The sequence below is a fragment of the Takifugu rubripes genome, chromosome 10, assembly GCF_901000725.2.
Source record: "Takifugu rubripes chromosome 10, fTakRub1.2, whole genome shotgun sequence".
Lineage (NCBI taxonomy): Eukaryota > Metazoa > Chordata > Actinopteri > Tetraodontiformes > Tetraodontidae > Takifugu > Takifugu rubripes.
Window position 1 is genome coordinate 7222948 of NC_042294.1, and position 23398 is coordinate 7246345.

The following is a 23398-nucleotide window of genomic DNA, read 5'->3' on the forward strand; positions in this document are numbered from 1 at the left end:
CAGCATGTCCGAAACAGCTCAAATCAATGGAAAACGAGGGACAAAAGGGATTAAAAGCAGGATTAAGGATCCAAAGATGTGAAAAGGAACGGAACTCCTACCTGTAGAGCCGAACCAGAAGGCTGTGGATGCTTCCAGAGCAGGACAGAGACCACCGCTGTGAGCCACCAACCGGCCCAGATTTAACTGGTGGAGCGAGACGAGCAGGAATACCCTCTGACACACCAACGCACACCCACTCCTCTTACACACACACAAACACACACGCACACACGAACACACACACACACACACACACACAGTGATGAATGAAATCTACTGGAGCCACGCAGTGTCCTAGCCCAGATCTCCCCGTGGACAGCAGCCCCCATACAAGCACCCGCGCACACACATATGCACAAGATCTTACACAATAGCACATCTCCTCCTCCTCCTCCTCATATTCTCCTCCTCTTTCTGCCCTGTCGCCAGCCCCCCCTCCATAATATCTGTTTTTGATCACTCATTTGGGCTTTTGTGGGATATCGATGCTGTTTTTCCACGCAGGTGGACCCCCTTAGAGTCAGGACCTGTTGCACAAGCTTTGCAGGGCGTATTACTTGCACATGTCATAAGAAAAACTCCTCTCTGTATCGTGACGGTCACCCCGGCGATCATCTCTCTGCTCCGACGGTCCCCCGTGTCATCTTCTCAGCATGAAAGGAATGGTCGGGCTCTGATTGTGATTGGGCCTGTCGACACTCTGTATTAATAGCTGCCACGAGTTTGCCCTTGGCTTGGATCAGGGTGTTTCAGGGGCTGGGAGAGGGGAGGGAAACCGGCGGGCTGGAGCCGCGGTGCTGGGCTACTTTCCTTTAACCCTTTTCTGTGCTTTCTAAGAATATTTCCCACATCTCGACGGACTTTCAGCAGTCTCAGAAATTATTGGCAGCGAGCTTTAACACCTTTTAATTCATCTACAGGAATGTACAAGTTATTTTCATCTTTCACTATTTGTCTCTCTCCTTGCCTTGACAGGTGCTGAGCAGCGGAACGCATCCTAACATCGCCCCCTCGGTCTGAGGCAACACTTACTATTGTTGTGCAGATGAGCCCGAGTTGCCGTCAAGCCCTATATCCTCTCAGTTTTAGCGTCGGAGGCGTCAAAGGTGGTGAAAGTCATCGGCAAACAAAGGAAGAAAGGAAAAACAAACATTTCAGGGCCGCATGGAAGGCCTGTTTGGTGGCTTCGGCCCGCTCATGTGTAACCCAGTCACATTAAGTGGGCTTTCTCACCCTTGGGGGTCACGCAGGGTCAAACTTTTTGAGAATATGTGACATACGCCAGAGGGCTCTTCAGTCAGAGCAGGTTGCTGAAAGGAGGACAGTCTCACTCTCTGAAACGCAGCAACGGAGCCATTTACACCTCCGGGGGGCTTATGATCGGGCTCCATCATATCTTCAATTACCGTGAACGATAAGAATCGTCCATTAGCCGAACGTTATCTTCCTGCGTATCCTGTCACAGCAGCGAGCGGCCATTCGGGATCAACTCGCTGGCTGGGCCCTTGGTCCCGCTGCCACAAGAACTGTAAACAGTCTAAATCTGACCCATGAGACCCCTAAGGAAGCGTGGACCGAGCTATGTATCGAGCCTCGGATCTGCGCTGCGATTTCCACCAGACAAATACTTCTCAGCGGGGACAGGATGTTGTTGCAACACCCTGCACTACAACAGTGATTTACACTGCACAAGCAGAAACAGATGTCGAAGATTTTAAAAATGGACATCTGCTGGGAGAAGATTGAGTGGGAATAGAAATTTCCTGTGGGACTGCACCTTTTTAGGATGGATGGTGGGTGTTTATTTCAGATTGAGGTTGGCATGCTCAAAATGTTTCCGAAATCGAAAACAGAGTGCAATGTTCCCTCTAGATCGGCCTGTAAGATTTGACATCAGGAGAGCGGCTGGAATCAGAAACACGTGAGAAACGAGCTCTGGGCTGCAGTCGTTGTCGAGATGCGGCGGTGGTGAGTACAGCTCAGTTCACGAGTGACATCATGGTATCGCGTGAAAATGTGGGCTAATATTACCGATACACATGGAGAGCATGTGTTGGCATATAAAGGCGAGGCTGCTCTGTCAACCAATCAGCAATTGGCAGTTTATCTAGCTCCGCCCTTAATGCACTATCCTGCTGTTTTCACTATCCAACTGAAAAACTGGTGCAGTAATGTTGATAATCATGCTATCCGAGCTTTTATTCATTGGTCGTATCCCGAAATTGCACAGTTCAAAATAATTGCCATGTTTGGTAAGCTAACATGCATTACCGGGGCCCAGATCCAGATGTTGAGGCCAATCAACTGAGCATAGTTTTGGTAGGGAAAATGAGAGAATCCAGGGTAAAAACAAGCTTGGGGAGAAGATGGAAATTCCTCACAGAAATACCTCAATTTGAACCCAGGATCCTCTTGCTTTAAGGCAACAGCGCTAACCACAACACAGCATTATTGAAACATTTCTAGGTGACACCAGAAAGAGTCTCATACCCTGGAGATGTGATAGTGGGCGATGTTCTGGTTAATCAAATCACTCTAACCAGATTAACCGAGTTAGCACTTAAGCTGCAATAGAATGAATTGATGACCGAGGTAATTACTGGTAGCCCGAAGCTCTACAGGGAACAACGGGACGATTACACCAAAACAACAGAGGCAGCACAATGCCAAACCACCGCGTCACCACCTGCTGAAGAAAGACAATACTCTGTGAAGGTCTGACCCTGAAGCGCTGACAGGAAGCTGCTCCTTCCCGTTTTACATGGGTTTTACATACTACACAGCTAAAAAAAAAGAAAAAAGTAGTAGATTTACTAAAATATGTATTTCAGATTTGCAGCAGGGGGGCAGAGAAACGTGTTGTTTCTGCTCTGGAGTCTGCCTGTTGTGTTTCGGTCAAGCTTTAAAGCTCACGAAGGGAAAAGCCTTTCGCCAGATGGCTGCTAATGAATTTTGACATCTTGTAGCGGGAAAGAAACATGAGGAACGAATAACTTCGAGGTCATCTGTGCTACGGCAATCAGCACAACGAAAGGCGGCGTTCGGTAATGTCATCAGGAACACCTGAGTCTGACAGCCAGGAACACATGAAGCCCGCTTTTGCCTTTTAAGGCCTCGCCAGTTGAGAAGAAACAATTCATTGACTTTCCCATTTTTTATGACATGCCTGCTACATTTAGGCCCTCACCAAATGTGTTTATGTAATGTCTGTAACGGACAGATTTATATCTTGAGATTTTGTCAGATTTTTTTTTAATATAATGGCAATAAAGTGATTTATCTTAGTTCGTTCTGTCAGTTTAAAAGTGAGCATCCCCCTGTGGTTAGTCCGACAACTCTTGAAGCTAAAACATGCAAGATTAATTAGAAAAAAAGATGCGAAACAATAAAAGGCGCTTTGCTATTTGCATTACCAGTGTATCTTGTTAATGCAGAATTAGCTTGCTAGGCCTTTCAAACTCAAGAAAATGAAATAAACCCACGAAAATTATTTTTGTAACCAAAACTTCAGGGGCCCTTTGTTTTGCTTTCCCCTCCCGCTGATTCTGCCCTTGTCATCCTATTGTAATGCTCCAAATTTGGCTTCAAACAGGAAGTTTTGGATCCCAATTGTGGAAGTTTGACTCCGCTGTGTCCCTTCTTGGCTTGTTTATGCCAGAATATGCATTGTGAGCACACGTCTTGGCTCACACATTTGCGGAGTTAATGTTCAATTACACTGACGAGCCCCACGTCTTGTTTTTTTTCTTTGTCTGCTGTCATCCACTTACGCCGTGTTTGTACAGACGCTGTGTTTCCATTAGCTCCCAGGCTTAATTTATTTCAAACATGCGGATGATGTTGCTTTTCAGAACGCTGCGATAAAGTGGATTTATATTGCATCACTGAGTTGCATCGTGTTTAGTGTTTGTGATTCAAGAATTTACTTCAAGCATGTGCTTTAGGTTGTAGTTGCAACTCTCAAAAATACTGTGGTAAGGTGCTGCTTTCAAATGTCAACAGAAAAGTCGGCCGTTTGACGTTTAGCATTCCGCAGGCTCGTCCATCATGAGCGGACTCTTTGTGGAGGACAGTGTTATCGCTCCAGCTCGTTTCCAGCAGTGTTAAAACAGGAGTGACGAGGTGAAAGTTTATTATCAGCGTGAATCCTTGATAGAAAATAAAACTCTGCCACATTAATCACCTAATCAGAACCATAATGTCCATTTATAGACCTTTTGGCATGGATGAGGTCATCCATCAGTGGTATAACATATGCCAGATGTGTTTAGAACTCTTTAAGGATGCGGGACAGCTATACTTTTGTCTATTTACATGATGAACTGACCCCAAAACAGGTAAATGGATCTCTCAGACAGAAGTCCGAAATATCCGGGACGTGAATCAACCCAAAAGGGCCCACAAGGGACCCATTCCTTGTGATTCTAACAAGGCTCTTATTTTCTCTGTGTGCTCTATAGGTGTCAAGGATGGCTCGATCGCCATGCCCCTGGCGTAGTCAAGGCTAAGAAAATATTTACTGCATCTCTCACACTGAATGGACTTTCCCTTAAAAAAAGGTTTCCGTGGTAGCACGAGACAGAAGTGCGACAGAAAAGTAAGTGTTTTGTCCAACCCTGTTTTGCTCCTGGCGTCAGGAATATGTGTGCGACCTGCGAGCGCTAGCATGCAATCGTCACCAGCTTAAATTCCAGCCCGACTTGGTGGAAATTCTTGACCTCGTGGGCTTGACCTTGGAGATGTAATATTACGAGGCCGCTACACTCCGCTCAATTTAAGCAAAAGGAGAGAGATGTCAGAGACAACAAATCTTTTACACAAACAGGAAGTGTCCAGCAGATTGGGAGGAAAGTGGTGGGAAGGCCTCTGCCGGGCCTCTAAGAGATCACATTGTTTGGGTCTGGGCTCCCCGAGGTTGGCTTTTTACATCCACATGAAGGGAGGGATGGGAAAATACTGGAGGGGATGCTGAGGGAGGTTTGCTACTTGGTATAACCTCTCCCATGAATATTTTCAGCTCTCTATTAGATCTGCTGGATAGAATGATACATATATGCCATTTGCACTTCCTTCCACCTCTGGGAGGTTTATCACAATCGGATGACATTTGAATTTGAAAGAGTCGGGCAGATCTATTTGACTTCCGTAAGGTACTATCTCAGGCAAAGGAGCACGATAATGGAGGGAAATGTTGCCCTCGAGCACGGAAGTGCGTGTGCCTCTCTTATTATTAAAGAGATTCGTCACGGCATTCGGAAATGTCAGACAGTGATTGGGAGAGCGAGTGCAAATGACCAAACTTGCCGCCATGTTCTTTCCGTTTTTCCAAGGAGTTTTCAAATATTCCTCATGTTTACGGCAGCCGGCTGTCAGCAGGTGCGCTCTGAGTCCGACTCCGGTGATTGCGCTTGAATTTATAATAGCGCTAATGCTAATCATAGCGCCCTGTGCCATGAGGTGCGTGTGAAAAGTTTCAAGTACAGCGAGAGTCTGGAACCTGTTCTTATCCGCAGCCAGGCTTTCCTTGTGTAAACACCCTGTGCTGCACTGAGCTGTCTCTCTCGCCCATGGCCCCTTGTTTTGTAAAAGAGCCAGATTCAAATGTCCAAACAGGGGGAATTACATGGCAACATCAATTAAAAAATAAAAGCCAAAAAATAACTGGTCTGTAGGGAACACCCTCTGTCACTGCTTGGACCCAAGTTCATCATTAAAAGCATGCTCTTGTCAGGCTCTTACACTTGGTGGCTGCTGGGGAGCTGCAGCTCAGCTGAGTCAACAGCCCTCCAGGCCGTATAAACAGCCCCCGGTTATTCTGGAAGAGGGTGACTCTCACCATGCTGGTGAGGTTTTGGTATGTTCATCTGTAAAGAAACAGGTCGGTGTTTGAGAGACATGTTTAGGACTTTTAAAAAAAAAAAATATGAGCAACATAGATATTTATTAATGGTGGAAAACTAAAAGACTGATCCAAATGGATTAAACCACCTGCACTAGGGATGTTGAATCCAGTCCATTCCAGTCTCATAGCATCGGTATGTAGAATTGTTTTTGAGGGGTTAATAAACATGGCCTGTACATCAAAAGGTAAGATTTGGGGAGCGAAAAAAGCTGTTGAGTTAATTTAATAAATCCAGTTTATAATTTATTCAACAATATCGAAGCCATTATTCACCAGTTCAAAATGAAGACTAAGGATTAAAATCCCATTTTCTTGTTTATCTTTTTGGTTCTATGTTTTCTCATTAGTCCCTATCTCTGAAATATGTTCCAGTAAACCTTCTTTTTATATTTCCCATATATGAGCAAAGGGAGCTATAAACCTTTCTACATTATTGCCAGTCATTACTTGCATAGTACGTCATCGGCTCGCTGCATTTTACCAGATTGTGTGGAACTCTGAGTTCTCTTGACCCGAAGTGAGCAGCAGGTCAAGATTTTTGTTCCGGCCAACCCAGCTAAAAGTTTTCTGGCCATCTCTCTGGCTCCATTTGGTATGCTTCCATGGAGATAACAAGTATATTTTTTCCAAAATATGGGATTTATGTTCGGTCACGTGTTGTGAATCCGTTTGATGGATGCTAATTTGTGCTATTCTTTAATGTAACATCTAAGGAGATGTTTTTCCACGCACTCCCAGTGGTTTATCGGGATGTTGCCCCGCATTGGGAGTTTCTTATTTTAAAGAGAGATGCCAGTTAGTGAACGGCACCAAGGGTTTTGTAATCAGCAGGGTGGAGGAGCCCTCATTGGTTCCTCTTCTTATTTTTGCTTCAGACTTTGGTACCAGGGTGAGGAGACAGTGTTGCTTTATTTCCTGTAAGCTTCTGCAACATTATACTGTATATTTGAACTGTTTGGAGATGACCTAATACAGCATCTCATCGGGGGAACTACAGGGACTCAGACATCAAAGGGATGGCTGATGAAGGTGTATCATCATCTGCTGAGATGTTGCTGCCCTAACGCAGAACTTTGCGTGGTTGCTCAATGTGTTATAAAAGCTGCACCAAATTGGTTTAGAAGTTAAAGGAAATCCTCTCTGGAACTGCTGGCACTCGTCTTATGAGCTCCATAAGAGACAGCGAGTCCACATCCCAGTTTGATTGGGGAACCTCATCCATCAAGATTAACTCTCAATCCAGCGTTCTCAGATGACGTCAGGGTGCCGCCGATGTCGGTTCCAGGTAACTTTGAGCCCACGCTTCTGAGGTTCTTTGCCAGATTCCTCATCACAGCTTTCAGGATGGTTTGATCCTGATGACTGGCGTCTCCTGGGTGAGTCTGCCCTATAGAGGTCATAGATGTTTACGTTACACCGGCAGGAATGGCAGGATGCCAGCAGCACTAAGAATAAGTGGCACAAATCCCTCGATATTCTCCTTTGGTCTGACTGCACAGCCAGACGTCATCAGTCTACTAAAATAACTGGTTCCAAACGACTGCGAGGGACAGCGTGGGTGTTCTACACCTTACTTAGGGGAGGGGAGTCACTCGCGTTGATTGTAGTCCTGAGAAAGTTCCCGAGCCGGATGTCAGGAAGAGAAAATGAAGGGAAACGCTTAGTATGACGACAGGAGGTAACTGGGTGCCAGTAACCACCAGCATTACCATCCTGGACAGCTGGGATTCATACGTGGCTAAATGCCTTGTTGTAATCCAGAAAAACCTCTCAAAGTGAAGTCGGGGGTTACTGTGTTAAGATTAGCCTTAGCGACAGAGGTATCGCTGTTGTAATTGTTTTAACATTTTGTTTTTGCCTTGAAAAAAGGCGAACACAGGAAAGACTTGATTGCGGAAGAATAAAGTCATGTTTCATGCATATTTGGTGAGCTCCCACTGCATCGGGCTTCATTTCCTCTTCCTTTAATGCACAGACTGGTCGACGGGTTGCAAACCGAGCCAAGGAATCCTGTGTCAGGAGCCAAACGCCAGCATTACAAATGCATAAATAACATCATGGGAACAGACACCAACAGGAATCGAAACGCAGCGACTGTTTGCAATCGTTTCAACATGCGACGTATAATAATTATAAATATATAACAGCAAAGTGTTGACTTATGAGATGCCTGTGCCGTTGTGGTTTTTGTCACTCACCGCAAGCGCTGTGGTGGCGGTTGGCTTCACGGAGCATCGAGCGGTTGCGGCGGCCGCCTGAATCTGTTGCTACAACACAAGTGTTGATATTTATATGTTGCTAGTATTATGGATCAGACTCCACAGCTCCTAAATCGGTTAGCAGAAACAGGTTCGCACTTATTCCCCCGGTAATTGTCGAGACATTCGCGCAGAGCGCGTCTGAGTGAGGTCAGCTGACCCCTGCTGAGGAGGAAGGAGTGGATGGTAGGAAGAGTACAGCCAGAGGAAATAACACAGTAGCGGGGTGTCTCGTGCCAATCAACATACGGCAAAAGTGAGAAATATTAGCTGGAAGACTTGCGTGTGCCAATTTCCCAAAAGGGTGTGAGGTGATATTTTTAGCCTCCACAGGGATCCAGGGCTTAATGTACTTACTGGAGCTTAAATCGTGTAGTGACAGCCGGGTTCATTTGTGGGTATTTTCTGCTTTAAGTTGAACATATTTATGTCAAAAATTAGTTTGGGGGTTTAGAGTGGTTATTCTTTATTGTTGTTTTAGACAAAGAACCTTGGTTTATCTCCTGCTATATTAAGTCTGAAGGTCGCTGGACAGAGAGGAGTTTGAGTAAAATTACAATTTTTTAAATTCATAGCTGCTGACAATATAAGAAAATACCTGGAATAACTGCAGGCTAGCCAATAAGCTTTGCTCTCAGTCTACAACACTGCAAACAAGGAAATAAAGGGACATGCAGAGCTCATGGTAGCCTGCCTGTTAGCATGCAGACAGGTCATATCTGGGTTTCAGACTGATGCCTGTGTTGTTGACTTGATGAAATTTAACTCATTTCCACATGACTTGACATTAAAGGGTCCAGGTTTCGAGTACTCCCCCTCTGCATTGGCACAAAAACAGAGGAGGTGACTCTCCGCGAGTCGACTCCTAATGAATTCCCTTCCTAGGAGCTCTGTAAATATTTTCGTCCTCTCCCTCGGCCTGCTGATAGAGTAATTCCACTCACGTTTCGAATTAATCACCGAGGAGTGGAGGGAGGCTCGGACAAGAGGAACTGGATAAGTGGCCGCGCGACTGTTGGAAACTCTTCACATCAACACCCCGAATGCAACCCCATCCCGTCCTTTTATCGCACATCAAAAGCACAAGAAGGTAAAAATATCCCTGGTTGGTTTATTTTTATTCGGGTGACATGTCAAACATCTGGGCTCCCTGCTTGGAATTACAAAACACCGTATACAAGTGAAAGTTAGCAACAACAAATCACTCGGAGAGATGTTTCGTGTTGCAGAATGTTGCTCACATTCTTGCATCTGGTCCTGCACTGTAAAAAATTGGAGAATTTTCCTTGATCCAATCAGCATCACCCCAAAACTCCAGCCAACCGCTTTTGTTAAAGCAAAGAAAACACCCCAATCTTACAGATTCCAAATAATTTAACTGGTTTCACTCCAGATCTGCCAGCCTTTGTTCTAGTTTTAACCATAAGAGGTAAAAAAAAAACATACCCTAAACTTTTTAAAAAAAATTTACACGCACATATTTTGTCGATCGCAGTGCGATATTTCATTTGTTTTTCAGCCTAATCCAATGGTTGTGTTGACCTATCGCGTCCACAGCTTTGCACTCTGTATGCAAATGTTGACTTTTCATTTCCAGAAATACCTCACCGAAGCCAAGGTTCCAGAACAACGTGCAACCATCTCCTGAAGGAGTGCCAGTCACAGTCATTTATCCCATGTTAATATCCTCCTTTTCAGCCATTTTTCTTCCAGAACACATAAGAAATCGCAGGGGAGACTTGATATTTGGAGGTTTCTTCATGTCTAACACCTGTCTAAACATCTGCTGCTCGAGTCTGTTGCTTTTCCCCTGCCAACACGCAAACTTTTAGAATGATATATATGTTAATATCAGTGTGCTTATTGGTTTTATACAGCTCTGACATTGATTTCTTCACAGTTACACCAACCGTGGGTTGCGAAAGGACTTAATGCTAACACACTTACTCAATCTCTTTGCTAACGAGTCACAATATTAGTTATAATGTTAATATACATTTTCAGGTGATTTTATTTGTCTTCTCCCTCCCGAGTTCATCTCTTCTTCGGGATTATTCCTCCAATTGAATAATCACCATATCGACGTGTTCATTTAACCACAGATGCGGTCGTGTATCAAAACGTGCGTCTAATTCAGTCACAGTAATTGTCCTGCAGTGCCTGTTGATTGGGAACGTGCTGTGTTCCATATTTTAATTTGGCTTTGGTTCTTTTACCAAACAGGCATTTATAATGTTCAGCTGTCTCCATACGGCAGTAACCTGCCGATAGCCTTCCGTAGGGGAGATCCAGCCCGTTTTTATGAGACAGGGCCATTTTCTTTTACACAGATGAATCTGCAGGAGGGGAGAATGAGTGTTGTAAAAGTCGTGCTGAACCCAATATTTTATTTTATTGCAAAAGATTAATTTTCCAGGCGTAACCGAATGGAAGCCAACTTTCTTGCAGACACTGGACGGGTAGTCACAGAACACACACACACTCATCCACCTAATCTGACAGGTGAGACAGCGGTGGAGCCCCTCCAAAACTTTCAAAACCCTAAACTCCTTTGCTCAGCCTGCTAATTTGTGACCCCTTACTCCCAGATGGCAGTGACAGATGAGTCTGAGGCCCCTATACGAGCCTGGCGGTAAGCTTAACTGCAGACGGATGTGGGTCATCATACCTGATAGAAAGATTTACAGTCACATTTTCCAGCCTCTTCAATATACCATTAAATGCCCCATCTACTTCTGAAACCGTTCACCCCCTATTCGAGAGTGTCCGTGTTTTCGAATTTTAGGCATGAGTCACGCCTACGTGGCGCCAAACTCGACGGTGACAAGACAAGCACATGCTAAACAGATGTCAAAGTTAATATGTCCTCGGCTAACTGTCCATCATGTTTATTTAATCACTCCTGATGGGCTGTGGACGATGCCGGCTGATATTGGTCTTGGAGCTAGTGCAGTGCAAATCAGGTTAGCGCTTACACTCAGTGTGGAGGAGGCCTGCAAACCTGGCCCCTGTTTCATTTCCCCTGGCTGCATTACCCACTTCTAACAGAGTTACGGCACACTTCTCATTTTTCATTGGATTAAAAGAGCCATTTAGATTTGGACAAGGGACACTGTGGTCCATCAATCCCCAAGTGCATCTGCCCTATACCTTTTATATCCACACGCACCCCTTCTCACTTTCACATCTTTTTTTGTCACTGGCTGCCTCTGTAACCCTCAGTGCCCATTAGTGATAATTCTCCGCTCTTTGCTTAATTACATCAGAGAAAGGACAACAATGCTAGCAATAATCATTTACCGAGGCGCTTAAAAAGCCATAACCAGGCTGAAAAAGAAACGCTGATAGGGTACATTTGTTTATGGATCGTTTTGGTCTCCAGTCTTGCGGCCGTTGGGAAATAATGAAATCACGGTGATTTAATGTTGGCTAAGTGACGAGAACAGGAAAAGAAAGAAGAGAACGAACTTCTTTGGCATAAATCTGCATGTCGCCTCATTTCACAACATGGTCTTTATCCAAATAGTTTTGGCCAGGCTTTATGAAACCGTAACCTTTGCTTAAGACCGCATCGTTCTTGTTTTGACCGCCGCTCACTCTTGAAGGTTGCTAATGACGACCGTGAGTCCTGCACGCGGGGTCCTTCACGCTTTGCTTCTCGTGCTACTCTCCACGTTCACATTTTCCAGAGCAGAAATGCTCAGCTGTCAACATTCAAACCGTCTTCCTCTTCTTCATCTCATGGATCATTTATGACTCTACATCTGTTTCGCATCATGTATAGGGAAAGTTACCCTCCCTGGGGCAAATTCGTTTGGAGGGAACTCTCAATAATGTCGTTCAAGGGGGCATCTTCCCATATTTCTCCTGGTGTTTTTTGGGCCCCGCTACCCTGACCTTTGCGTATGTGCTCGGTTTTTCCTTCCCTGTTAGGCTGGGCTCCCTCAGAAAAGTTCCCTGGGTTTTTTTCCCCATGTAGGTTTCCCATGTAGATTGTGTAACACAATTAGTTGCGCCAAGAAAACAACAACGTACTGTCAACTGGACGTCTCTTCACATGGTCCCAACATGCTACATGACAAATCACAGCTATTCAGTGATTCACTGAGCCCTTTCTGAAAAATTTGATGTTCTATTAGGAACAAGCCTGGCTCTCATATTCCAACCTCTCCTGTAGGTGTATGAAGCAAAGCACGTTGCGCAATCTCCAGGGAGAGTCACTTTTGAGGGAAATTCTTTCTTCCAAAAGGTCTGATCCCTCCTGGAAATCAATCAATCAATCAATCAATCAGTCAGTCAGTCAGTCAGTCAGTCAGTCAGTCAGTCAGTCCGTCCGTCCGTAAATAACTTAGCCTTATAAATGAAATAGGTAGATATGAAATAGGACAGTCATGATCATCTTTATTGCCCCTCTCTTGTTCTTTATGCAGATATCAAAGTGTCACTACTGGGTAACGGTGTGATTCACGGGCTGTTTCTATGCCATTTTGCTGCTTTCCTATAGCGAAGCTAAATATTTACACGCCGGAGTCAGAACCTGTCAAACACCACCACATACCACAACGCATGTACGTTAGTGTCACCTCGCTGTGTTTAGTCCGCAGAGTCACACAGGGCCCAGTTCTGCAGAAGAAGGGGTTCGACTGCATCATTTGTTCCTCAGATTTACATCCTTTAAGGTCATTCGTGTGAAACGCTGTGAAATACACGGAAGCCGAGGCATCACCGGACTGTTGTTAACCGTGTGTTACCAGGCTGCGATGATGTCATCACTGATTACTCATCCAGCCAAGAGTACTGGAAGTTCTCTCTTGCTGCTCGATAGGTCAGGAGGACCACATCACTTCCAGGCACAGCTGGCAGGCTGGTGTATGGGAGTGAGTTTCCAGGACTTTCCCTGGTGTGTTAGGACTATTAAAGCGGATTTATATAGTTTAGAATACAGAAATATGAACCTGGCCTGGTTTAACATATACCTTATATGGGTAATTAGGATTATTCTCACAGAAATGGAGTCCTTTCCGTCAATGCCCACGTGATGTCCAACTCTGCCCCCTGTTGGACACAAAATCATCATGCACTTATCCTCTGTAGCCAAAAGTCTTTACAGTTCTTTACATTCTTCTAGAATTCTTTCTCCTTTAACTCTCTGTATAAGGCACACAATGGCCACCTTCCTAAAAATGTCTTTTCATTTGTATGATTCATTAAAAAATCTATCTATCTATCTATCTATCTATCTATCTATCTATCTATCTATCTATCTATCTATCTATCTATCTATCTATCTATCTATCTATCTATCTATCTATCTATCCATCTAAAATATTGTTATTTACGTTGTCTATAACGTGGCACATTTTCCACGTGAGATGTGAATTGTTTGGTCGCCACCTTGTGGCCGCTCCCCCCAATTACACATTGTTGCTCCCAAATAAAAGAAGGCCTTCAGCAGAAAGGTCCAAAATGTGTGTTACGTCTGTGGAACGACTATTTTTCTGGCGCATCACAGTTTTATGACTGACCAAAACAACACAAAAGATCGTGGATTCACTTTAAAGTGGGAGAACACTGAGCAGCAGGTTTTATTCATTTGAATTACATATAATTATCATACTGTGCAGTAATGCTTTGAGTTTGTTCGCATTGAATTTAAATATCTGCTATCTTCTCGACAAAAGAAAATAATAGGCCATTCATTTCAGTCATTATGAAGGTATAAATACTTGTAATTGTGGGAAACGCTCTCCCAGAGTCACAGCTGTGACATCATTCTGCCATCTTTAATAAAGCTTATTTAGAGACTTCTGCTCCCCTCACATTGTGCTGAGTTTATCCCTGATCCATTAAACTCCTTCCTTCTTTTCTGCTTCATGAATTTTTAAAGCTTCCCGGATTCTTGAAATTACAGTGACACTTAAATGACCCTGGTACCTCCCTGCCCCCCATACTCCGTTCATTTAGTTTTAACGTCCTTGGTGATAAAATAGCAACTAAATTGCTAAACATGTACACAGCGATGATGGTTATTGTTTGACCACACCACTGGAGTTCAATTGGTGGGGTGCGCCGTGCAGTTAGAGGAGGAATATTTGCACTTCCCGTGGTGAGATGTTAGGGACACTAACTTCGTGCCTGCACACCAAGCACATCAATTCGCTCGCCTTGGGCAAATGAGGCAAACTTGCAGGAGAATTTGGAGTCAGCTTGCATCCCTAATGTCAACAAAACGGTAGCCCCGGCGGTAACGCACAACACTTTACTTGTTTATTTATTTCTCCATTTTTATTCCTTTTTTTGCCCCCCCCCCCTTCTACCCCCCACCCCCCAAATTAATGACACAATTAGCATAGCAAATTAGCAAAACAATTATGATGCATGGAAAACCTCCAGCAAACAGTCACGGCCGGATACGTTGGGAGAAGGGTGGAAAACCAAAGGAAGAAGGGCGTTTTGGGAAACGACAGGGAATTGGCGTCAGTTGTGAAACATAATGGTGAAATCAAATGTGATCCCCTCTCCTGCCTGGTGAAACACAATAAACAAGTCAGAGCACCTTTAACGGCCAAGTATGAAAGTGGCAATTAATTAATTCTTGAGTCTTCTTAGAAGCGCGCATGGAGCGCACCATCAATTCTGCTTTGCTGCCTCTACCCCATGTCTCCTTCCATTCCTCCCCAACTATTACGGGATACACATTCATCCCACATTTCATTACACAATCTCTTTTAAATGGGACTTTAAAGGGATGGTTCGCTTCAAAATAAACGTTCCCCTTTTATCAACTCTCGCAGACTAAACAAGGCTTTGGAGGAATAGCTCTCAGGTCTCTGGAGTGAAGGAGGGATCTGGCCTGGATGCCTGAACCATGACAACCTTTTTAAGGCAAGAGTTTTACTGTCTGCAACGCATATAAAACCCAAGACTGGCACAGGAAGACTGTCAAACTAGCCCTGGAAGAGAATTTACCGCTCCAGAAGACTGCCATTTGCAACAAATCTGCCTTTTCTCCTTTGTTAATGGTAAACTCTCCTCTAATCAGCCGTCATCCTTCATCTACATGAGCCTACAATGGACAGTAATCACAAATATATAGCAATAAACCTGCAACATACCAAAAATCCACATTACGCCACCCATGCACGTGCGACATCTATTAATCCTTCCGCACATGCGAGGGAGGCGCTCTGTCTTCCTACTCAGGGTTGCACTAGCGACCTGGCAGATTTGCGCTGGCGTGCTCCCAGTTCCTCATGGGTATCACATACATCATTACGCTCAGATCTGTTTCGGTTCGACGTGTAATTAGTTTAATGAGTTTTGTCCACCGAGGGTTCCGCATAGGGCCGCGGCTCCAAAGCGAACACGTTTGCGTGGCAGTCAGAGAGCAGATTGCACATCATAGGCTAACAGTTGGCTACTCCAAGATATGTAATAAAAGATCAAAAAAGTCATTGATGGCTCAACTGAACAGGCTAATGTTCCACACTTGACAGCTCGCTCTCGGCTTTTAATTGCATTCCATTATTTGGAGGATATAAGCTTTGATTTCTCCAAGTTTTTTTTGTGTTTTTGAGCCGCTCTTTCCCATCTGCTATGTCCTGTCATGTCAATGAAAGCAGTGTGGTGAACAGAGAGAATTAAATTCAAAGCATCCCACTGGCTGTCTGGCAGCTATATCAAAACAAGACTGTCTTACTAAACACAACAAACAAGAAAAATGGAAATAAAGTCAAAGGACTCAAAGACACTTCAGTGATAAAAGCTGAGAGATGAGTTCACAGTTAAAGAAATGAGGAGCAATGAAGCTGATGTCTGATAAAGTGAAGCTGTGATCCGTTACACTCTTTAAAATGTAGCGCAACCACCTGCCTATTCTAGCGAGGTTTTTTTTTATTTACTTAACTGCATAACATCAAAGAAAACAAGCCACCAGATCAAAGCAGACAGGCTCCATCTCAAAGAAAAGCACATCCATCTCGCTCAACTGGTTTGTTGCCATCGGAGATTCAAAGACAGCAGCCGGAGTGTCACCAGTCTGCGCCTGTCAAGGCCGTCACAGCTGGACTCCGCCTGTGAGTTGATTAAAATAGGAGAGTCCGCAGCTAATTAAAAAGCTCTTCCCTTTTTTAATGTGAGAGTGTTAAATAAAGGAGTGGGCGAGGGGGTATAAACAGCCTCCTGACAGATCGTTCATTCCGGGGCTCCCCGTTGATTTGACAGGAGTGTCTGAGCGGAGTGTTGATTCGCCACGGAAACGCAGGGTCACCTTAATGGAGACGCCACGCCGCTGTTGTCCTGGCTATCTAAGCTTTCGTTATCGCATTCCTAATATTCTTTAGCGGCTCCACGGTACCAAAGCCAAACAGACGAATAAAGGAGCAACCCCCCCCCCCTTGGTCTATGTTTCCTCTTGAGGGACAGGTAAAGTCTTCAGCCTGAATTTTGTGTTTATTTTTACAAGGGACTCCCGCTGGTGCTGCTGCTGGTGTTTAGGGCTGAGCTGGGGAAGATGGCGGCCAAGAGTGGTTCCCAGTTTAGAGTTACAGTGTTACAGTGCCCTGGGTCTCCTGCCTCTGAATACTGCTTACCAGGAAGTGACAGTCTTACGACCAGCAAGTCCCCTATTAAAAAAGTGCAAGACGCAGCCGCAGCCAGAGGCACGTCTCAGACCGAGTGGTGTGGAGAACCTGGGATTTAACCTAATTACATTTCGTCTGACAGAGAATACTCTCGCTGCGACGCTAGAATGATCTGCGAAAGCACTTTACTGTACGTTTGTTAGCCGATCCACCGACTCAGCGGAAGGCGGCGGCCGTTCTTTAAACGCGATTGGCTACTGAATCATGGAAACTGGTGTCGCTCCAACAATCCATAACAGCGTTTACACATTCAGTTGAAGCATGAAGCTAAAAGACTCTTGATGGGGGTGAGGATTGTTCCACCTGTGGGAATCCAGCAAATGTAATTGCCCCGAATCAGCCGTTTGTCTGAATGACGACAAGCCCGCGACGGCGTTGACTGCTGTTAGATAAAGATGGATGATGTGTTCCCGCGTCTGTCGTCGAAGCTCCAAGTCTGTACCGCGGCAGGCCGTGGCATCAATCTCTCTAAGCTGGTGTTGATGTTTGAGCTAGAGGACTCAAAGACCCGAGCGAGGGCTGAGGAAGATGCAGCGATGATAAAACAGATGATGTAGGATATAGCAGCAGGTAGGATTTCTGACGCTCCTCATTTGATTCCCTGGGAACGTTTCCCCTGGCGTGAGCATGGATCGACTTGAACAAAATAAAAAAAAAGTGCGACGAACTGCAACCTTGAGGCCCCGTTACCAAGGGAATGACTAGCAGGGACACTCAAAACATTGAAAAAGCAGTAGGGTCCATGACAGGCCACTCGTCGGCGGTGTGTTTTGTGGGACACAACAACACCCAAATGTTCAGACAATTTGTACCGAAGGCACGTAAGAACACTACGGTGCAAAACGATGCCAAATGGCGCGAACATCTTGTTCGAGAATCAACGTTGTTGATTCTTTCGCCACTGTTACATATTGCTGCTGATTTACTGCTACTTTCAGACACTGAAAACTGCGTTTCAATATACCCAGACAGCCGAAACGTGACAGAAGTTTACCGATTTCACCCAGAAAATTCATGTAAACGCGGCCTTGGTTTGCTCCAAGGATCTAAAATTCTGTGGGAGGAGCCTCATCTACACTATATAAAGAGTTCTTGAGCATGACCTAAACATTTAGTTTTGAATGTAACTAGCTGCTGTTAACTAAGAAAGCCAAACAATATGAACAAAATCTGATCATGGAAACATATTAAGAAATGGTGGTTTTGGTGTTACTTAATCCTAGTTTCACTGAAAAAAGCTGGCTAGTTAACAAACTGAGGGTTGGAGATCATTTTAAGTCAGTCTTTATGATAGGAGCTCCCTCCCAATGCTGATATTGAATTCTCATAATGTGTCATTCACAAAAAAAGTACCTTTTTGTTAGAAATGACGTACGGTTGTCGGTCACATCCTTTTGCCATTTTAAGTGCCATACGTCAACCAAGAGATTCCAAGCAAGTTGATTCAATTTTATGGTCGTGGGTGAATAAAGAATGCACTTATATTTGGCTTTCGTGGAAGTCAAACCTTTATGAGGGCAAATGGAATATTCCATGTTGTTTTTTTGGTTGCGTCCTTCAGCCCTGATGGCCTGCAGGAGACATGCCACATTGCACACGCATGCCGCTCAGCGTTGTGTGGCCGGGTTCCTCCCGGTGGTCTGAAAAAATAAACAATACACTTTTGGAAAAATAGGTAAAACATTACGCCTTGTTGATAGTAGCAGTAAAGAACTATTTCAGGGCCATAAATCTTATCCAGTCGCCGCGGCTGCAAATGTGAGCAAAATATTTGTTTTCAGTGTAAAAAAGAAGACGTCACGGGTGCATGAAACTGAGTTTTTGCGTGGTCGTGAAGTTTTATGATCCCAATTCCCTCACATATATTGCCAGCATAAATATGGTTCTCCGCCATGGGATGGTCCGCAGAGGGTCGTTATGACGATGGAGCAGGCAGCAACAGGTTCTGACGCACAAGCTAGTGAGTTTCTCCCATCGTTGCCCTTGTGGCAAGTTTGCATTTTTACCAAAGAGGCAAAGAGAAAACTCCAAAAGCGAACAGAGGGCGCTAAGCTCTGGACCGACACACACAAAATAATGCTTTTTTCATAAAAGGACTTACGCCAAAAATAAATAACCCACTCGATCATTTAGATCTTTGAGTTGATATGAGACTCTCAACGCCCGCACAACAGGAAAACATGGATTTGACTGTATCATCATAACCCTTTGGCAACAACACTGCGGCGGGTGATTCAGAAACATGTGCTGCCATTTTATCATGCCGAGGGCCAAGTTTTCAGAGCCTTAAACACCCCGCCAAGGCTTGATAAATCTGGCTTGAAAAATCTCATTTGCAGAGAGTTAGGCATCTGCAACAATATTTATCTTCTTTCCTGTCCAAGGGTAATGGGTTAGGCAGGATGGATGAGGGCACGGTCCTCTTGCCTTCAGGTGCACCAGCTCACAGAGGACCCTCTGACGGGCGGCTTATGACGAAGCAAAAGGAAACACATCAGTCCCCTCAGTAAACATATCACCACGGTCGAACGGTTGGCTATTAGCATAATTAGCCAGCCTGATCTTAAGACATTTCATGTCGGAGAATTATGCTTGTGTGTGTGGGGGATAGTTCTGAGGGGGGCATGTTATGCTGTTCTTTCACAGCAATTAAACCCATCTAATTTCACAAAGAACAAACACTCTTGGGTGGCTGGGGGAAAGCTTCGGGGCGCGGAAACTTCGGGAAAAATAACGTCCTCGGTGGCACCGAGTCTTGTCTGATGATACTTGCTAATTACACAGTCAAGGCACTTCCCCAGAAACCAGAAAAGTAATAGTGGAGGGTCTGCGCCTGAAGCTTATCAAGAAATTTGCAGGCAGACATTCAGATGCTAGCTTTTATATCCACAGCAGACTGGGGGGTGGGGGGAAGGGCAAGAAAAGAAAATGTAAAGGTCAATTCCTAATGTAGGACTCTGTCTCAGATGTAATTAACCTCTTGATTTGGGACAAACTGCCTTGTAAATAAGCTGGCAAGTGTTTGTGATTGAAACGATGTTCATTAGCATGATGTGACCTCCTGTAATCTGGGACTTCACACACTCCCAGAGTTAGTTCCAAGTCTCCAGTCCCCCCTCCACCCCCACCCACCACCGATCTTTTCCAGTTTTTCGTCTAGAATATCTGAAACATTTGTGCACAACCTTTTTCTTTTTTTCTTTTCTTTTACAGCTGCTTTCCATACCGACTGAGAGTCACCGTCAGTGCCTTTGGGTTGTCATAAACATAGATGTCAACTGCCAGGAGAACGGCCCAGATGAACAAAGCCAAGCATTTTATTTTATTTTTTTTGCACTTTGGGGGTCCAAGTAAGAGCTAAGGAGGCAGAGCAAGGGTGGAAAAAATAAACTGCAAGTCAGACAACCACGTGGAAGTGAGATTTGTGAAAGGCTCTATCCCCGTGTCGCCTGTCTCACTGAAGTCTACGGATGTAAAAATCGCGGCCTGTTTCCACACCACGCGTGCCTCAGTGGTGATATTTATGCACGCGTCTGCCTGAGATTAAACCCCTCGCTCATCTCAAACAATCAAAACCTCCAGCGTAACTTTGCTTCAACGCGAAGAGCACGAACCTTGTTTGTGATTTAGCGTGCACGGTGCAAAAAATCCCCTCAAACTTCCAAAGATTAATCTGCTTACACAGATTTAAATGAATGAAAATGCCAAACTGCCACCCTGTGTGAATCTTTAAAAGTCTGCAGAAAGCATATATGTGGTGTAAAAGAGGTGCAGTGGGAAATACTGTTGTATGTGTGCGATATATCACTAAATGCTTTAGGCTGACAAGCCGCAATTATCCGCGCAGTGACAACACATTTATAAGCGTTCCGTATCTCATTGAATACATTTATGTATTTTAGCAAACAGGGTATTTTCTTACTTCCTTGGAAGTGAACAGAGGGATAATTCCCAAGTGTCGCACTTGGTTTCAAGTGTCGCGCACAAAGTTTAGTGTTTTTCTTTAAATAAAGGGGGAAAAAAGCCGCATCTGTTTCAACTGGAAAGAGCAGGAAGACTCTGACATCTTGCTATTCCCAAAAGAAGGTTTCTTATAAAACATCTCAATTTAAGTGTTCGTGGATTTCCACCAAGACGACCGTTGATGGGGGTATTGGAATTCCTACCGGCACCGTTTGTCGCCTTTTCTTTCTTTTGTATTATAGTTGTGACAATGTTGAAACCGCTAAAGAACGGAGAGAGCCGGGCAAAGAATGCAGTCTGCTTCTGGAAAACCGAGCTGACCGGTGTGATATCTAAATGTTCCACTTTACACCGCTTAGCAAAAACAGACCCTGTAATAAAATAAGGCATAAAAAGCTGATTGGAACCAGTCGATCCGATGAAAAAACATCATTCCATTCCTGACTTAAAATATCCAGCCTGGCATGTTTGTGCTGGCTCCGCTTTGGTGTCCAGATCATCCTCCGACATCAAAGGCCCCCGGAGCTCCAGCTGGGATGTTTATCTGCCTCCAAGTCTCGAGGCCGCGCCGTCAAAAAGAACAATAGCATTTCTCACCATCTCGGGGGTCGCACTCTCATTGCACTGCACAACTGCAGCGTCCCATAGTTTAGACCTGACAAGACAGACAGACAGACAGACAGGCATGCACACACACACACATACACACGCACACACACACACACACCCAGACACACACAAACATTTTAAGTCTCTCCCTTTTACTGGCTTTGACAGAGGAGAAAGGGAAACTTCCTCATCTTTGAGTCCAACTCCAGATGTGCCAGGGGTCAGGGGTTAAACATGAAAGTACCAGGATGTGGCGTAGCCCACCGAAAAAACTGGTTCGCAGTGTGAGCATTCCTCACACCGCTCCCAGCAAGAGGCCTCATTTTATGGTGGCACCGGTTTCGCGGTAAGTTTGCCGATGTTGCTCAGGCGAAACGCGGGTTGCAGCAAGCAAGAAACCCATTTTTGAGGCTGAGGGAGCAGATTTGAGCGGAAACTTTGAGATATTCTTCTGTTCTTGTCAAGTCTCACGTTGCAACTTGGTTTAAACAATAAAAAAGAAACTGAAAAGGATTCAAACTGCTGCAGACCAAGGCCAGTGAATGGTTTGACTGATAGGTCTTGGGTATGCAGCGGCCTTTCCACCCCCTGCCAGCTACTCAGCACCGATTGAGACATCACCGGTTACGTGTGAGAGTCTATTACATCGATCTGAGAAATTGGGCTAATTTCAACAAAAAAAATGGCTAATACGATTATTGCGAGTGTGTCAGAGGCTTAATAAGTGTGGAAATTGGCCTGTCATAAGACCTGAGAGTCTTGGCAAATTGCGTGATTACAGTTGCAAAGCCTTGGCCTCGCTTATTGTTTCTTTATATATCGTAATCTGCTAAATGAAAACGGACACGACAACTTCATTAAAATTCGCCCCAAAAAAGTGGGCAACATTAATGTGACAGAGACAACTTTATTGTGGTATTATTATAATAATGAGCTTTAGAGGATGAGGATGTGCAAAGATTACACGTCCCTTGAGATAGCTGCTTTTATTATTAGGCGGCGAGTATTGGCGCCAAAAATTGCGCTGTATTGCCCCTGGTCCCTGCCACAGGAGCACAGCCACAGGGAAAGAAAGGAGTGAAACCTGAGGTAAAATAAATAAAAATGTACTCCTGTACTTTATTTGTTGCGTTTCCTGGCTGCAGGAGCTATAGCTGCACAAACACAGGGCTTCAGTTGGAGTTCGCAGGGTCGTGCATGCTGAAGAGAGCCTGCTGTGCCACTAGATGGAGTCAGATCCTCTTGAAGAGCTTTGGGACGTTGGCAGAAATGAGACAATAAAAGCAGGAGTGAAGCAAATGGACACGCAGCCCCTCTTTACTCAAGACCGCGCAAAGGGAAAATACAGAGTTACCTACGCCGAGGCCACAGCACAATCGAACAATGGCCCCCATCTTTATTTGGTATGCATGGAGCAATGCCTGAGTACCATGGGAGAAGCTACCTTTTATTAAAATGAAAATGTTAATCACCCTGCGTGGACCCCCCTAGCTTTCAGCCCCTCTCATACAGTGAGCTAATTACCTATGCAAGTGTTTGGATTATGCATGGAGCTATAGACGCGTTACATTTTGTGATAGCGTCTCCTTTATGGTTCTTAAGTGCAAACTGGTAAAATCATCTGCTATCTAAATTAAATTTAATTTCTATCAGGTGAATCTTAATGTCTGCTATTAGCATGTTTTGGATTTTGAGATGTGGGTTTAGATGATGCATTTAGATGATAAATTTTTTATTTTACTATAAAGAAGGAATCTTTAGGCATCACGCGTTTATTTAAACTCTTTAAACATCACTTCCATGTGTCACAGACTCACCTGAAAAGGTACGGGGGATATTAAGGGAAAACAGAAAGGAGTGCGATTCCCAGAGGAGCCAACGTGAACTCTGCCGACAGATGTTCCAGTCCCAGAAAAGGGAAAGAAAAACCACCCTCCTCTTCTCTTGATGCCTCATGTGAATTGCACCATTTAGCTGTTGTG

General features: G+C 44.6%; 1 protein-coding gene across 3 annotated transcripts in view; it reads right to left on the bottom strand.

The window, feature by feature from the left end:
* Positions 1-23398, bottom strand: part of agtr1b (angiotensin II receptor, type 1b) — a 71934-nt gene that overhangs the window by 4977 nt on the left and 43559 nt on the right. For 2 of the 3 annotated variants that reach the window (XM_029842781.1, XM_003968019.3), the window contains one exon: positions 102-241. The exons of the other annotated variant lie outside the window; for it this stretch is intronic. The gene's annotated coding sequence lies outside the window, so the exon portion shown is untranslated. The remainder of the gene's footprint in view (positions 1-101; positions 242-23398) is intronic. 3 annotated transcript variants of the gene reach the window in all.